Genomic DNA, 19,218 nt, shown 5'->3' with positions numbered 1-19,218 from the left:
CTAAACACTGATATGACAATTACCAGTTGCGCTTTTTATACGTTGAAAATCATCATACCCAAAGACATCTCCATTTGCTATAACAGGGATTGATAATGCTGCTACAATATCAGCAATCTCATTCCATTTTGCAGGATCCCTTGTGCCCACCATGGAAGGTCAAATCACTATTCAAAAAAGTATTAGGACAAGTATGGGAAGCCTGAATGGCCATCTCCAATGTGAAAGAAGAAACGAAGTGGCAGTTGGTGGTAGAAGTGAGACTTTCACCGAAATAAAAGATGATAATCTGAAATTACAGAAGCTGAGATAGTTGACTTCTGCATCCTCTTCAGTTACTTAAGCTGTTGGCCCCTCTCCTCCAATGCCATTGTTACTCTAGCTAATTTAGGTATGTCTGCCTTCCATGTACCTCCTAGAACCAATTGGGTCATTGACTCAAGGGCTTCCACCCATGTCAAGATGTCTTTCCTATTTTCACCTTTTTCTCCATCTACTTTTATAAATATATTGTTCAGGCTGATGGGTCCACATCAAGTATTAGTAGGGAGGATACGGATCACACCACGCCTAATATATCACTGTCCTTAGTATTATAGGCTCCAAAAGTTCCCAGTAAATGTACTGTTAATAAGACAACTAATTGAATCCTCAAACTGTACAGTCACTTTCATTCTTAACTCTTGTGTGTTTTAGGACCTACAGACAAGGAAGACAATTGGTAGAGGATGTGAAATAGAAAGTTTCAACTACCTTGAGGAAGTACCTAAACGACATACCATGGCACTTCAAGGAAAGATGACTCCTTACCAATGGGACTCGTGTTTTGGGCACCCATTATCAACTAAACTCCATCAATTTCTTGTTACATTGTCTTCAGATAATTCCTTTGATTGTGAAATATGTCATCACAGGAAGCACCATAGAAAGATTTCTTTTGTCAAGTAGTAATCAAAAGAGTATGGATCCATTTGAGTTAGTTCATTCAAATGTAAGAGCCCTATGTAGGGTATCTAATCCTTTTGTTCGTAAGTATTTCTTGTCTTTCATTGATGATTTCAGCCATGTGGCATGGGTGTATCTCCTAAGTGAAAAAAAACTGAAGTACTAGGGGCATTTGTGAAGTTTCATCAGGAAATAAACTTAATTTGGTGTTTCTAGTTGTATCTTTTGTTCTGATAATGGACTTAAGTTTGTAAATCAAAACTTTTGTGCCTCACATGGAATCCTACATAATATGTTTTAACCACAACAAAATGGAGTTCTAGATAGTAAAAATCGACTTGTTGTTCCATATGCATGCCCTTACATCTTTTTCGGGACATGATATCTCGACTTTGTGTTTTTCAATATTGGCAGGGGGGGGGGGGGGGGGGGGGGGGGGGGGGGGGGGGGGGGGGGGGTGTTGCTATCCTGATAAGGTTCTTGAAGCCTCGTTACAAATTGTTTTAGTTGTGTTCAAGGGTTTTTGTTTCAATTTGTTTATTTCATTCTTTTGGAGTCTAAGAGGAACAAATTGTCCCATTGGTACATCAAATGTGCTTTTCTTGATTTTCATCACCAAGAAGGTGTAGGTGTTATTACCCTAAGACCAAAAAAGATGTACTTCTTGGCCAAAGTCACCTTGTTAGACAACTTATTTCTCTTCATCAACTAAGTTAGGTATTGTAATGCAAAGTTCTTTGGACATTACATTACCAGTTGTTGTGATGGATGAACCAAATGCATATTTATTGCATTTCCCAAGAAACAAGTATGGTCTATCAGCACAAGTACGTGAGTCCTCTTCTTCCACTTCCCCATCATCTTCTCATCCTAATGCCAATGAATTTAATGAGTTGGACTTGCCCATAGCTCTTTGGAAAGATATTTGGTCATGTACATAACATCTACTTTCTCAGTCTCTATCCTTTGATTTTTTGTCTCCTACATTTAAATCCTTTGCCTTGTCCCTATCGTGTTCTTCCATTCCCAAAACAGTGCAGGAGGCTTTTAATTCCCCATAATGGAAATAGGCAATGGACAAGGAAATGAACCATTTGTTACAAGAGGGACTTGGACATTTGTGATCCACCTTCTGGGGCTGCTATAGTTGCCAATAGATGGGTATATATGACTAAATATCATGTTAATGGTACTATTGAAAGGAATGACGAATGATGATTAAGTATCATGCAATGGTTCTATTGGAAGGAAGAACAAATGATGATTAAATATCATGAAATGGTACTATTGAGAGGGACAAAAAACGTTGGGTAGCCAAAGGTTACATTGAGACATGTGGAGTAGATGTATTTGATGCATTTTCTCAATAGCTAGAAGTAGCTCGATTCACATTGTAATATCAATTGCAGTTAATATGGGTAGGCCTCTGTATCAGTTAGACAACAAAAACACCTTCTAATATTACGTGGAGCAATCTCTTGGGTGGGTATGTTGTTCAAGCAACATTTCGGAAATAAAACAAAGCCCAAGAGCGTGAATAAGTCGAACAAAGTTTTGACATTTTTTGGTTTCTCCCAAAGTTTTTTTTAATAAAGATGTATTTATATTAACAAGAGAAAATTTACAAAGGAAGAGGCAACAAATCCTTAACAACAAGAGATTGCAGGGACGCTCCCTGCTTGGCTAGCAAATTTGCTGCCGAATTTGCAGATCTCAGAATGTGAGACCAAATACAAGAGAGAAGTGAGTTAATATCTAAAATCTCCTGAAAGATGTCCCAATGGCGCCACGGAGGAGGGGAAGCACACTCGCATCATCCAATAACCACCTTCAAGTCCCCTTGAATGTGAATGGGACCACTGCAATTGTCTCTAAAAATGTGAAGCCCATTGAAGAGGCCATAGAGCTCAGTTGATGTTGAATTGGAAATGTCTAATGGGCCAGCAAAAGAGAAACATTGATTGCCAGATGGATCCGAAATAACTCCCCCAAAACCAGCGATCCCCGGATTGCCAAAAGAAGAGCCATCAAAATTCAACTTTAGGTAACCAGCTTCCGAGGGAGTCCACTCCTGCATGACTTGAATCTTGGTCCCAAAGTGCATCTTTGCCAAATTGCTCTAGTTATCACAGATAGAGGTACCCTTGAAGAAGGAAAAAAACTCCTTAGTTAGGAACCAGGTTGAGATTTGCCCCGACACCCTGTCCGCTACTCTTACCTCTGATTCACTTCTAGCATTGAAACGCCTCCGGTTACACTCATTCCAAAGCCCCCACGGTACGAAACTGGCACAGGCGGAGATCCTCACTTTACTGAGACCAAGAAGGAGATAACCAATGATCGACTTGCTGAAGGAGACCAGATCAGCTGATATATAGAATTGTAGCCCCAACTTGCAGAGGACAGAGGTCCACACATTCCATAAGAAGAAGCATTGTAGAAGAATATGACTGGTGGTTTTAGCCTCACATTGCAAAAAGGACAGAGGGGGTCAATAGATGGGTGACCCCTTCTTCCAAGCACATCTGCCATGAGAATCTTACTTTGGCAAACACTCCACATGAAGAATTTTATCTTTGGAGGTGCACATAAATGCCATACAAAGTAGATGAAACTGAGAATGTGCCGCTTTTGTTAGGCCACCAAATGAGCTTGTCCGCATCAGAAGGTCTCATTTTAACAGAATTCAAAGAATCCAATAAACGGCTCGCTTTCAAGGCCTCCGAGCCGAAAAGACCCCTTCAGGGATGTAGGCTCAGACCTCCCCCCTAAAAAGCATCGGCTACTGATATCTCCCTTTGGGTAGAAAGGAGGAATAGATTCCTGAAGGAGTTCCGCAAAGGTTCCTGCATTGTCCACCAATCATCCCAAAATTTAAGAGATCTACCGTTTCCAAAAAAGAATCTACTGGCTGACGAAAATTTCTGAAGAAGTGAGTACAATGACCTCCATATTGAGGATAGCCCTCTCTAATTTCCACCAGACATCCACCATGGAGAATTCTAACCCAGCTTGACACGAACCATATCCTTCCAAAGGTTAGAAGAAATAGTGTTGAACTTCCATATCCATTCAAGGAGCAGAGCTTGGTTTATTTCCTTTGATTTCCGAATCCCCAACCCACCCAATCTCTTTGGTAGACATACTTCATCCCATCTGACCAAGTGATATTTAAATGTATCACATGATCCCCTCCAGAGAAACCTTCTTTTCATCTTACATACGGAAGAAGGGCAAGGCATAAAGGACAAAGCATAATTTGGGATGCCCACAATACAAGACTTAAGGAGGATTAGCCTTCCAACTTTGCTGAGGAGACACCCCTTCCAGGTAGTTAATTGGGACTCAATTTTTTTGGCCACCGGGTTCCACAAACTTTGGGATATACGCCCATTGAAGAGGGGGAGGCCAAGGTATATTGCTGGGAGGCTAGTAGTTGAACAACCAAATAAATTCCCCATCTTTGCAAGAAGCTCAAGGCCAACATTGAGTACTATGAGAGAGGTTTTCCCCCAATTAACTTTCTGCCTACACGCTAATTCAAAAAGGCACAAAACTGCTTTGATCCTTCTGGTTCCATCAATATTTTCGATTCCAAATAATATTGTATCATCCGCATACTGAAGTATATGAATATTAAAATCCTGTTGGGGACTAGTGGGGGGGAGCCATCCAAGATTAAAAGCCGAATAAAACATAACGGAGAGGAATTCTGCTACTATGTTGAATAAGAGAGGAGAAAGAGGGTCACCTTGTCTAATCCCCCTAGTTCCTTTGAAATACCCACAAACCGAACCATTGAGGATGAGGGAATAGGATGCCGAGTCCACACAACTTCTGATCCAAAATCGCCATTTTTCTCTGAAACCCATTTTTTCCATTATCTCATCAACCAGGATCCAATTTACTCTATCAAAAGCTTTTTCGAGATCAAGCTTAAGGGCGATTCTTGGGTCTTAGTTATAGAGGAAGTGATCCATATGCTCGTGTGTTGCCATTGTGGAATCTAAAAATTTTCTCCCCTTAAGGAAAGCGCCTTGCCCATTGTGGATGATGATAGGGAGCAACACCTTTAAACGGTGAGTCAGGATTCTCGTAATAATTTTGTATGCACTCGTAACAAGACTGATTGGGCAAAAATCCTCTGGTTTCTCAACACTTGCTTTCTTCGGAACCAAAGTGATAAAAGATGCACCAATGTTGTGGAAGGTGATGCCAATCCTAAAGAAGCCATGAATCATTGCAATAATATCTTCCTTGAGACGGGACCAAAATCTTTTTAAAAAATCTCAATTGAAACCATCAGGGCCAGGGGCCTTATCGCTTTCCATGGCCAAGATGGCCCGCTCAATTTCTCCAAAAGAAAAAGGAGATTCTATCAATGAAGCGGCTGCTGGAGAGAGATGAGAAAAACTAATATGTTGAAACTTCGGCCTATTAGGACACTCCTCCGAATATAGATCTATAGAAAACTTATTCAACTCATTAGTAATTGAGGTCCGACATGATGTTACCTCATTATTAATGCATAATGAGGTAATTCGATTGGATCTCCTCTTTGCCGAAGCAACGGCGTGGAAAAATTTTGTGTTTGCATCTCCCTTCTTCAACCATTTAAATCTGGCTCTTTGCTTCCAACGGATCTTCTTTTGATGCAGGATTGTATTGAGATTAGAATTTAGAGAAACTCGGGAAGAAAACTCAACAGAAGTTAGGTACCTTTGTTCTTCCACCAGGTCCAGGGTCGCGATTTGAGATAGGAGGGAGGCCAAAGATATTGAATTTATTAGCTAGAAAAAAGGTTTCCTAAGTTGACTAGTCATTTTGGGATAGGGCCTTGGACCCAACTTAACACTTAACAACATTTATAGTAGGGATTCTAAGTCAATTTATGGAGAACTTCCAAAGAGTTCATCTTGAGGCAACATACAAGATTTTGAGATACTTAAAAGGGACTCCGGGAAAAAGGTTGTTGTATAAATCTCATGCGAAATAGGATGTTACAAACCCTATTGGAATAGGTCACATTGATGATCTAGTTAGGGTATGTCAAAGAAGTTTGCTTTTGTGTGTGGACCTAGGAAGGTAGAAAAAGAGTTACACCAATAGTCTAGAGGAATAGTTTACGAGTCTTAGGACTGAGGAAGAAGGATGTTCACCAATAAGTCATAGGAGTCTGATAGTTGGGTCTATCAATTGTGACCCTTAGAGGTCATTTAGATCATTCGATAATACAAATCATACTTTGGGGACTCACGTATGTATCAAATCTATCCTATTTTCATCTATTTTATTTAATGGTATTTCTGCACTATGGTTCTTCGATTAAAATCTTTTGTTCAAATAATGTGAGAGAAGACAGGTCCTCCACATTCTCTTCCTTTTGTAAGGAAAATGTATTTTACATCAATTGTGTATACCCCAAAAACAAAATTGGGCAACCAAAAGAAAAACTAGGCATTTGCTTAAAGTAGCCCAATCTTTGTTACATGGTATGAATATTCCACAATTTTTTTGGCCGTTTGCTATGTAGATGGTTGTTATCTAATCATAGAATGCCTTGATGTGTTGTAAATAATGAGACACCCTTTTATGTATTATTTTCTTAGGAAGAGTCCATTTTTTTTTTTTTGATAAAGAAGTATTTATATATAAACAATAAAATTTACAAAGGAAGAGGGAGCAGCTCCCTCACAACAGGAAGAGTCCATTTTCATTGATTCCTCGTGTCTTTCCGTGTGTATTTTGTGCATTGTTCGTCGTAAATGGAAACAAGATAGAAGCGAGAACCACGAAGTGTATTTCATTGGATACTTACAACTCAAAAAAGATACATATGCTATGACCCTATCCAAAGAAGTTTTATACCTCGACTGATGTTACCTTCTTTGAAGCCACCCTCTTATGGTAGAGGTGAATCCTCTTTTGGATCTTAATGTCTTGCCCTAGTCTGCAGTGACCATTCATCACAAGGTAGATCCATTTTTTACTTTAAAGGTGTGCAAAAGAAGGCATCTAAACCATTTCAAAAACAAAAAAAAGCATCTAAAAACCACTCCACTTTAGTCATCCACATCGTCAAAAAATAGAGAAATATAGACATTTGGTTTGTTTGATGAGGTTTCGTAGGTAAGTGATTTCTTGAATCTAGTCATCTTTGGACACTTTTTGAATAATAGACTACGAAAAGGGGACAGATCTTTTATCTAAGTGAAGGCCAATACTTCGCACTCAATATCCCATTTTGTGTCCACACAGTACTTATCCCCCAATTGTGCCTCTTTCCTCTCAACCTTGTCATCCATCTTTATTTCCCAATCCTACCAACATGCTCTAACACTCCCAAGTTTGTGAATGGCAACAGAAGAAGGAATGGGGCTCATTTAAAACAATCACATTTCAGACTTGACATCATTACCCACTAAAAAAAAAAAGATGGGTGTAACAGTGAAATATAACCCTAATGGTAGTAAGGAATGAGTCAAACAAAGATTGGTGGCCAAACGGGTTTACTTAAACTTAAGAAATTAATTACTCATAATTTTTTTTCTCCTATTGCCAAATTAAATTCCATTCGTGTTTTTTCTGCATTATTGCCAACTATCATTGGCCTATTCATTAGATAGATATAAAAAATAAATGTTTTCCTTAACAGAGATCTCTACAAGATCGGATATGGAAGAACTAAGTAGAATTGTGGTTGAAAGGGAAAACGAAGTTTCTATACTAAATAAATCCATTTATGGGTTCAGCATAATTACATTCACAATATTACAAGCTAGAAATCTATAACTTGTGTGCTCCAATTTGAGGGAGACTATTCAAGTATATGAAAAACCATTTCCTAGTAAAAAAATTTAAGAGCTATTATGTAATGCAGAGTGCTAATTGAAAGTCAATCTTTATGTAGTTTAAGTTTTAAACTAATGGATTTGAAGAGATAGTTTCCTCCCCTCTTGCATTATGTGGCTCCAAATCCAGGTCCATCCCAACTGAAGTTAGGAGGCCTTTTCCCACTTAATATCCGAATGAATTTTCTTGATATTTACAAATATGATATTATTTCCACTAACACTCCCCTTCACATACAAAACTACTCATAGGGACAACGGGTCTAACACATAAATAACACATATAAAAACAAAATAAAATAGCAAAATCGAGCCAACAAGGCTTGTCTATCTTTCATTTCATGTTAAAGTTAAGTCCAAGTACATCTCAATATGACAAACTGAAGTTAGGAGGCCTTTTTCCCAACTAAGAACCACATGACTCTTCTTGTTATTAACCAATATGGAATAATTCCCACTAACAAATCTTACAATGATTATATGGTTTGTATTTTATAGGAACAAGTCAATCACTTTTCCCCTCTTATAAATTCATTTAAGTAAGAGATCGGTACATGGAGAAAAACACTCTTCTTACTACAACTTGTAAACTCTTTTTCTAGTTTTAGAATGGCATAAATTCTCTTATTTTAAGTAAAAAAATAGTAAACTACAACCAGTAACCAAAGTCATGAAGTCTGGACATTGAGAGGGACTATTTCCAACTATACCCATGTCAGCAAATGTCTGAACCCCCTGAATATATTTCTTATCAGCCAGATTGCAGAATAGTAGGGAAAAAACACATTTCCATGTGGAGGAGGTCAGGTTGAGGCAGGTTAATCTGGACTTTTTCTGGGGTACATACCCTTAGGAGTACTCAAAAGTAATCGCATATCTAAACATCTAATGTCCTATGCACTAGATAAATATTCAGATGGTTGTGGAACAAAGTATTAATATTGACAGAACCTGCTGTGAATAAGCTTGAATCAATTATACTTAGTTATGTAAATCTTCCCTATAAGTAACATTATTTATATAAAGTTGTTACATACATTTAAAATGACTTTTAAGATAATGATGTCTGAGTGAAGGAGATCGCATAACCATGTTGACAGCCTGAACTACAAACAACTCTAAATCATGGTGTCTTCTTCATCCGTCATTTCCCTGTGATCAACTCAATCTACCTTTTTCTTTTTTTTTAAAGGTTAAGATTAACTCTATCAGCTTGTTATGTCCACAAACTCATCAATTGCTTCCTAATAGATACATTGTAAGGTCACCATGTTGTCAACCTCTGCTTGTGCTAAATACTTATCTTCCTCTTTAAATCTAATTTAATTTCAGGCCTATACATGAAGCAAACAAGAGGAAATACAAATTCAAGTTTCATGAGAGAAGATACATCAGACAGAACAAGTCCTGAATTTTGTAGCTTATCTATAGTATTTGTAAATGGTTCACTAAACCCATTTGGAATCTATTACCATTATGGAGAGACAGTCTGAAACTTTGTTAAAAAATGGATGATTGGTGAAGAGCATATATTTCCAGATTTTTTATTTACTTATATTTTGTTATATAAGTCAGTACTCCAAAGAGTTAAATCAGGATACATATCGAAAATACAAAATTCTAGTCAAACTTTCAAAGCACCTTCAAGTTAATCTTCTCAGAAATGTTGTAACCATCCATCCCAATATCTGCTCCTAGACATTTCATTCAAATAGCACGCAACATTCTATATTTTCTCATCTTACTATTCTTAGCAAACAATACTTGGAAGAATCGGAGAGAATTTTCCAATATCAACACCAGAAGTACAATGAAACACCAAATAAAACTAGAATAAACCATCAACACAGAATATACCACAACAAGAAAATATATTTTTCTATTGTAACAAACATACAGAAAAATGACTATGAATATATGAAGTGTTTACCTTCCATGAACCGCAAGAGCAGACACACCAGTCTTCTCAATTCATCTAGCTAGTCCCTCGTCCTCTTTCTTTTCGTGCCTTGGGGCAGGGGAAATCAAGAGGGTAGTGATCCTTTCCCGCTAGCGCTGCTGAAGGAGGCTTCGCAGCTGTTGATCTTCTGGAGCGCCTTCTTCTTCCACCGCCAGATTTAATCAGCCGGTTTTTAAACTAACTGCGGGGTTTAAACTTTGTTCGCCTATAAATTAAGGTTCCAACTTCCGTATTCTTCCATTCTTGCTCCGTGGTTAACTCAGTTCAGTCTTCTTCCACTCAACTGCCCCCTTCCTCTTCTTCCACTCCAGCTTCAGTCGTTTTCCCACTCAACTGCTCCTTTCTCTTCTTCCACTCCAGTCCGGTGCTCCTTCCTCTTCTTCCACTTCAGGTTCCGTATTCTTCCAGCAGCTTCTAAACTAATTCGCCACTCCGCTTCAGTCAGGCTGCTCCTTACTCTTATTCCACTCGTCTCCGATGCTCCTTCCTCTTCTTCCACTCCAGTCATTCCTCTTCTTCAGTGGCCTTCATGGCTGATTACCCCACTGCTTCTCCTGTTCCTCCCCTACTTACTCCTGAAGAACCTGTGTCTATTGAAATGAGTTTTAACCCTTTGTGTCAAGCCCCAGTCGATGATCCCACGACGGTCATCTCAATCTGCCATCAAGTCTTCTGTATGTGTCCTATGCCGGAGGGAGCCCATATTGAACAAGTTACAATCAGTGAACCAATAGATAGAATATGAGCATTTTGCATTTCCTGTAGCTCTGGGAGTGCAATCTCAATCACCTTGAACCAAGATACTAACATGAACATTAGGATTTCACTAAAAAAAACTAGTGGAAACACTAAATCATATTATACACAGAAACAATCAGTGAAAGTCTCACTTGGGATCCATAAGTTCCTGTGACCTTATCAAGAATGTCTTCGCACTTACTTGAAATCTCAATAGAGTATACATCATTAAACCACTGCAGAAGAAGAATGAAAAAAGATAAAGATTTGCTATTTAGCTGATCAAATAGTATACGAAATTAGAGATTTTTGTACCTCAATATACTTTCCTAGCCTCAGAGATCTCAGAATCTCCAAATTCTCCGATGAAGCTAAGCATGGTAAACGGGGAGCTGGTCAACATTATCATTCATTATATAAATAAATATCTCACAGGGTAACTGCTTGTCCTTTAGCAGTCCCATTTTTTTTCTGGATGTTGAAAATCTTTTATTCGACTAAGACACAAGAACATTAAAGTAGCTATTCTCACAAAAAAAAAAAAAAACAGTTACAAAAAAAAAAAAAAAAAACAGTTACTATGTACATATCACAAAAGTATCAGTTTTAAGAGAAATTACAGGTTCCAAACTTATTCTATCAACTGAAGAGGAGCCCAACATGGCTGCATACCTGTAGAATTCATTTAAAATGTACTCAGCCATCCCATATATATTTTTCAAATTTAGAAAAAGGAAAAAGGCAATGGTAAGGACAACATGGAGCTGCATATGGAAAAAGCATATAAAAAATTGAATCGAATAAGTATAAAAGATGTATTCACAGGAACACAGTACACTAACATAACATCTTCAAGAGTGAATGCAATTGGTCCAACAATCTCAACAGTTCCACAATCACACAGTGCCCTGAAAATAAGTTATCAGACAGTCAGAGGGTACTATAGAAAATGATTAAAAAAATAAATTGAAGGAAAAGTATGAAAGAAGTAAAGGGTGGTACTTGGCTTTCCTTTCTGAAATTTTCTAAAAGAAAGTGTCTGCCCTAATAATGTAAAAATCTCTAAAAAAAACTAAAAGCCTTCAATCAATGTGCAGTTGGAACCACATATTAAGAAAAAAAATTGCACTTGTAGAATATTAAAAGAAAAGAAAACAAAACATGTACCTGTATCCCATAAATAAAATACACAAACACTAGAAGAAAAAAATCCGTGTTGGCAGAAAAATATGAATGAAAAAACATATCTTTAGATCAAGAAACATCTCCAAACTCTTAGCCTCTAACACCAGACAGTTCATATATGTCTATTAAAAGAAGTCTCATAACATGACCATAGCCCAAAAAAAGGAAAAAAAACAACGACTTTGGCACCATTCAAACATAGAGAAACTCCAAGAAGAAATCTAGCAATACCTCATCTCAAAGCTGTACATGCACTTAAATTTTTGAAGGGATGGTAACACTTTTCCCATTTTGAAGTCACAAGATCTTATGCTGCTTTCATTCGAAATAAAAATTATAAAAACAAAAAGGTCTTAAACTGCTTTATGAAAAAGTAGACCCCAACTTGCAATTTCAGCAAGACCACCTGCATAAAAAGCTCTTAGTAGTCGCTTGCAAAAGGGATAAGGATCCTCCAGGATAGTACTAAAGTAGAAAGAAAAAAAAAAGCTAGTGCATCCTAATAGAACTTTCCACCCAAGTATAAGATATAAAACAGATTTGGGTAAAAAAAAAAAACCTTCTTGGGCTGAACGAAATATGAATTAGTAGCCTTTCATCCAAATCACTTTCATAACATTGTGCTGCATCTGCAACAACCTTAACCGTCTGTAATATGATGTCTAATCAGTAAAATTTACAGAAATGTAACAAGGGTTTGAAAGCACTTTTGGACATGTTAGGTTGTTTAAGATATATCAAGTCTATTTACTAAAAAGTAAAAAATTAGTACCTGCCACAGTATAGTGGTTGATGTTTTGAATGAGCTCTCAGCAGCCCAAATATAGATCCCTATAACATTTACACCACCCAAGAGCAATCTTGAGACCTAAAGCACATTATCCACGCCCAAAGACTACTTAACATCCATGTTATTCATTCTCAACTTAAAAGCTTTGACAAATTCGGGTCACAAGGTCCATCCAAAAAATGACTACCCAAAATTAGTTGTTTCCCAACTAAAAATTATAGGATATTTTTTACTATTATCTATGTGGGACTACTCCCACTAACACTACGCCTCATCCAGGCTTAAAAAAATAGATAATTGGCTTGGGGCATGGACAAACCCTGCCTGAGTTCATAAAGTACGTGACTGAAGTCATATGGAATATTACTAGTGTAGCAATAGATAAGTCAAAAATACCAAAACGTGCCTGTCAGGGCTTGTTAGTGTATGTGGAGAGTTGTTTTACTCTAGATAATTGGAAGAAAACGAGTTAGTTAATAGGTATGTGGGAGTAGAATTCACTGTCTATTTTCAGTGTAAATGAGAAATTTCAGATTCTCGAAAGAAAGCTTAAGGTGGTACAATATCATATCTCATCTTAATATAATATTTGAATTAATACTTCCCTTGACTCTTTCTATGTGCTCCCATTGATGCAGAAAAGGACAGTCATCTTGTAGAACGAACGATTCCTTTATATTTCCCTAGGTGATCACCCTAAGATCAATGTCTATTTTTTTAGTGTAAACTAAATAAGCACACACCCTTTTACCCCCGCAGAGACTTGAACTTAAGGTCTCACAATAGAAATCCCCATTTGACAACCTAAGTAAACAACCTCTGTTCGAAAAAACAACTAAAGTATTGAGAAAGAAAAATTTATCAACAATTAACTTTAAAATAACCTCATTTCAAAAAAAAACTTTAGAAGAACCTGTCTAGCATGTTCTTCAACCCAATCCCTATCGATCATAGGCAACGAAGCCTCCACCTGAGCTTTCGTCTTCAAACCTTTCTTCCTATCGTCTTTCCCGCTCTTCGAAAGCCATCAAGCGGGTTCGCTGGTATCGTTGGTTGGCGTTGAAATCAAATCAAACACGAAACCTTAGTCTAAGTTTCATCTTAATTTTCCAATTACAAGACTCACCTGCATAAAATAGGATGCACTTCACCCACCAACAGAATAAAGCCTCAGCGATCTAATAAAAAGAAACCAAGTTTTGTTATGAAGATGAAATGAGTTGACAACGATGAGATCAAGAGGATCAAGGATCATTTACATAATAACTTTCAAACAAAGGAACTTGATATTTTAAGTATTTTTTTGGTATTGAGATCATGCAATCTTGATTTAGTATAAACCTATCCCAGCAAAAATATGTTCTTAATCTATTGAAGGAGATAGGGATGTTGGGGTTTAGACTTAGTGACACACCTATGGAGCTCAATGTCAAGATAACAATTGAAGCAAAAGGAGATGAATTGTTAACGATCCAGATAGGTTTCAAGGACTAGTGGGAAAGCTGACTTATTTATCCATCACAAAACAAGATATTGCAATTCAAGTTAGTGCCATAAGTCAATACATGCACTTCCTATGTGATTCCCACTAGAGAGCTTTAAAAAAAAATTGAGCTATTTAAACATGCTCCAGGGAAAGGGTTGTTATATAAATCTTATTGACATATATGTATAAAAGGTTTAACATATACAAAATTAGGTGGGTTTGTCAGATGATAGGAAATGTAAGTCTGGGTATTGCGCCCTAATTCTCATAAATTTCTTTACATAGCGAATAAAAAAACAAAATATGGTAGCAAGATCAAGTGCAAAAGCAGAGTATAAGGCGACGACTCATGTGATTTGTGAGCGGATTTGGTTTATTACACCAAGAATTGCAGTTGACAGTTGAAGGACTGATGAAACTCTATTGTTTTTTTTTTAAAAAAAAGAAGATGTATAAGCTGTATTAAAAAAAGATGAAGATTACAATACCTTGCTAAACAAGGCCTCCCTCCACAACAAGGTGTTGGAGAGAGATGCCTAATTTAGCCTGAGATGAAACTCTATTGTGATAATCAAACAGTTCTTCACATTGCAAATAACCTAGTCTTTCATGAGTAGACAAACATTTTGAACTTGATTGTAGTTTCTTATGAGACAAGATGAAGAATCACACTATCTCTTCTCAATAAAAGTGGTTTGCCGATATATTCACCCAGGTCTTGTCATCAGCACAATTACATTCACAATATTACAAGTTGGAAATCTATAACTTGTATGCTCCAACTTGAGAGGGACTATTCGAGTATATGAAAAACCATTTCCTTGTAAAGAAACTTAAGAGTTTAAATCATATTATGGAATAAAGAGTCCTAATTGAAAGTCAATCTTCATGTAGTTTCAGTTATAAACTAATAGATTTGGAGACAAGATAGATAGTTTCCTCCCTTCTTGCATTATGAGGCTCTAGAACACATTAGGATCTAGGTCCATCTCAACCGAACTTAGGAGGTCTTTTCCCACCTAATATCTATATGACTTTTTGTGATATTTACTAATATGGGATTATTTCCACTAACACTCCCCTTCACATACAAACCTACTCAAAGGGACAATGGGTCTAAGACAAAAATAACACATATAGCGTACAAACTAAAATACAAAATCAGGCCTTTTCCCAACTAAGAACCGCATGACTCTTCTTATTATTAACCAATATGGAATAATTCCCACTAACAAATCTTACAATGATCATATGGTTTGTATTTGATAGGAACACGTTAGGCTGAAAGTCAATCACTTTTCCCCTCTTATAAATTCATTTGAGTAAGAGATTAGTACATGGAGAAAAACACTCTTCTCAATACAACTTATAAACTCTTTTTCTACTTTTTGAATGGCATAAGTTCACTTATTTTAAGTAAAAAAACAGTAAACTACAACCAGAAATAAAAGTCATAAAGTCTGGACATTGAGAGGGACTATTTCCAACTATACCCATGTCAGCAAATGTATACCCCATGAATATATTTCTTATCAGCCAGATTGCAGGATTGTAGAGAAAAACACATTGCCATGTGGATGAGGTCAGGTTGAGGCAGGTTAATCTGGACATTTCAGGGGTACATACCCTTACAAGTAATCGCATATCTAAACATCTAATGTCTTATGCACCAGATAAAAATTCAGATGGTTGTGGAACCGAGTACTAATATCACTAGAACCTGTTGTGAATATGCTTGAATATATTATACTTAGTTATGTAAATCTTCACTATATAAGTAACATTATTTATGTAAACTTGTTACATACATTTAAAATGACCTTTAAGATAATGATGCCTGAGTGTAGAAGATTGCATTGTTCACTATAGAGATGGCAGCACACACTAAGCCAATTTTTTTAAGCATTACAACCGTGTTGACAGCCTGAGCTAAAAACAACTCTAAATCATGGTGTCTTCTTCATCCGTCATTTCCATGTTATCAACTCAACCTGCCTTTTTCTTTTTCTTTTTTAAAAGGATGAGATTAACTCTATCAGCTTGTTATGTCCACAAATTCATCAACTGCTTTCTAATAGATACACTGTAAGGTCACCATGTTGTCAACCTCCGCTGGTGCTTAAGTACTTATCTTCCTCTTTAAATCTAATTTAATTTCATGCCTCTACATGAAGCAAACAAGAGGAAATACCAATTCAAGTTTCACGAAAGAAGATACAACAGACAGAATAGGTCCTGAATTTTGTAGCTTATCTATAGTATTGTAAAAGGGTTCACTAAACTCATTTGGAATCTAATACCAGTCTGAAACCTTGTTAAAAAATGGAGGATTGCTGAAGAGCATATATTTCCAGATTTTTTATTTAATTTTATTTTCGACATAAGTCCATACTCCAAAGGGTCAAATCAGGATACATATCGGATATAAAAAATTCTAGTCAAACTTTCAAAGCATATTCAAGTTAATCTTCTCAGAAATCATCCATTCCTGAATATCTGCTCCTCAACATTTCATTCAAATAGCACACAACATTCAATATTTTCTCATCTTACTATTCTTAGCAAACAATACATGGAAGAATCGGTGAGCAATTTCCTATATAAACACCAAAAGTACAAAGAAACACCAAATAAAACTAGAATAAACCATCAAGACAGAATATACCACAACAAGAAATAATATTTTATATTGTAACAAACATTCAGAAAAATGACTAGGAATACATGAAGTGTTTACCTTCCATGAACCACAAGAGCAGAGACACCAGTCTTCTCAATTCGTCTAGCAAGCTCTATGGTGTCTTGAGGTGGCCTAAGAAGTCGAATTTTACAAGTTACTGGAGTGTCTAAGTTCCTTCTTAATGTAGTTAAAATCTGCATAAAATGAAACTACAGTATGACACCGGATAAAAATCTTGAAACTGCGATATCTCAATAAAGACGCATCTATTACATCATCGATAAGCTCCGACTTTGACAATAAAGCTACACCCATGCCCCCACTGATAGAGAATGACTTGGGGCAGCCCATGTTGATGTCAATAGCCGCTACATCTTTGAACCTGAAAGTGGAAATACACTCCAAAAATTTTCCAATTATGATGATCATGCAATGACTGAGATAAACATTACCAGAATGAAGAACTTGAGAAAAATAACAGTTTGGTAATACCCTTTTCTTGTCAAAGTTATCTTGCATAATAACTGGAAAAGGTAAGAGTTATATAAATTCCATATGATTGATCGGTTAGACCAGTACTTACTAAGTGCAATGCCTCAGTAATTGATCTCCAATTAGATTTACTTGTTTACAACTTGATCTATATTTAAGATACAACAAGAATAAACATACAACATCTGAGCAGCAGCAAGAGCCCTCACAGAATCTGAAGTACCCAATCTGCCTCCTTGGCGCAAGTCCTGAAAACTAAAGTTGTCGTTCCTTTCTCCACAAAATTTATAGTACCAAGAGACTCTAGAAGAAAACAGGATTTATTTAAGAGATTTTACCACAGAATGAACAAGAATTTGTGTAAAACCACTATCCTTCTCTCAGTTAACAGAGGACAAGATTTGGTACCAGTAAGATCTAGCAACCTTAGAACCATATTTCCTCTATGCTATACACCTAGATAAACAAACAATATTTCCTAGTCAAGCTGTGGAAATTGAAAATTATCAAAGAACATAAAACAAGTTCTAAACTATAATTTTGATGTTTAAAACCAGCATACGGTACCAATTATCTTCCGTTCACACTTCAGCATCTTATGATCGATTATCTCTTCTCCGTAAGTGATGTCAGCACCATATTCTGCAGCTAAAAGCTGAAATGGTAAAGTTCCCTACATGCACAAGAATGGGATAGCACTCTTTAGTGCAAATAAATAGCTAAAGATTGAAGGAATCAACCGCAAGAAAAGAAAAAAAAAAGAGGCATGGTACTGCCAATTGACCACGCGAACCATGGGGGCGAGGACAAGCTTGTTCTCATACTCCATCTTCGTCTGCAGGCAGCTCGGTAACGAATCCAATCAACCCAAACCAGAGTCCCTCGCGCTCTTTCTTTTCGTGCCTTGGGGTGGGGGAAATCAAGAGGGCAGTGACCCTTTCCCGCTTGTGCTGCTGAAGGAGGAGGCTTCGCAGCCGTTGATCTTCTGGAGCGCCTTCATCTTCCACCGCCAGATTTATTCACGTGGTTTCTAAACTAACTGCGGGGTTTAAACCCTGTTCGCCTACAAATTAAGGTTTCAGCTTCCGTATTCTTCCATTCCTGCTCCGCGGTTAACTCAGTTCAGTCTTCTTCCACTCAACTGCTCCCTTCCTCTTCTTCCACTCCAGCTTCAGTCGTTTTTCCACTCAACTGCTCCTTTCTCTTCTTCCACTCCAGTCCGGTGCTCCTTCCTCTTCTTCCACTCCAGGTTTCGTATTCTTCCAGCGGCTTCTAAACTAATTCGCCACTCCACTTCAGTCAGTCTGCTCCTTACTCTTATTCCACTCATCTCCGGTGCTCCTTCCTCTTCTTCCACTCCAGTCGTTCCTCTTCTTTAGTGGCCTTCATGGCTGATTACCCCGCTGCTTCTCCTGTTCCTCCCCTACTTACCCCTGAAAAACCTGTGTCTATTGAAATGAGTTTTAACCCTTCGTGTCAAGCCCCAGTCAACGATCCCACGATGGTCATATCAATCTACCATCAAATCTTCTGTAAGTGTCCTATGCCGGAGGGAGCCCATATTGAACAAGTTAATCTCATTATACCGGCTATGTGCTTTCGTCTGCCACTTTCCTTATTGTTGGATCGGAGTCGCTGGCAGAATGCGGCCTCCGAAATACTGGACCACTTCTCCTTCAGCTCCGAGGCGTACGCCCAATTCCTTGCACATCTCTATATTCTTGGAGGTGATTGGGCGGAGATCACGTGGAGGAATGGGCGTACGAGGTTGGATGTGGCTATTGACGTGAGTGAGATGATCGAAATCCACATTCAGCCACTGTTTCCCGCAGAGCCTGAGTCAATGCCACCGGCTTCTGTCGGCCAGAACATGAAGTTGAAGGAGGTCAGCGAGATAGCTGCGTAGTTTGTATGGAAGCATTAGGAGGATCGAGGAAGGAGTTGACGGAGACTCCATGCTCACATGTGTTCCACAACGAGTGCCTCCTTCCATGGTTGAGCAGAGCGACTACATGTCCTCTCTGCAGATCCTCCCTGATTGCTTGATTAAACGAATCAAAAGTGTTTTTTGTAAAAAGTATTGTTGATTGT

At 37.6% G+C, this 19,218-nt stretch overlaps 1 pseudogene; it reads right to left on the bottom strand.

The window, feature by feature from the left end:
* On the bottom strand, positions 1 to 17,956 carry LOC137945662 (uncharacterized; annotated as a pseudogene).
* Positions 17,957 to 19,218: the final 1,262 nt, after the last annotated feature.

The sequence above is a fragment of the Aristolochia californica genome, unplaced genomic scaffold (genome assembly GCF_029961685.1).
Source record: "Aristolochia californica isolate CCGP_79_NKW_82.1479 unplaced genomic scaffold, dmAriCali1.0.hap1 SCAF_12, whole genome shotgun sequence".
In the NCBI taxonomy this organism is placed as follows: Eukaryota; Viridiplantae; Streptophyta; class Magnoliopsida; order Piperales; family Aristolochiaceae; genus Aristolochia; species Aristolochia californica.
Note: the sequence above shows the minus strand (reverse complement) of the source record. Positions and strands in the feature narration are given on the sequence as shown.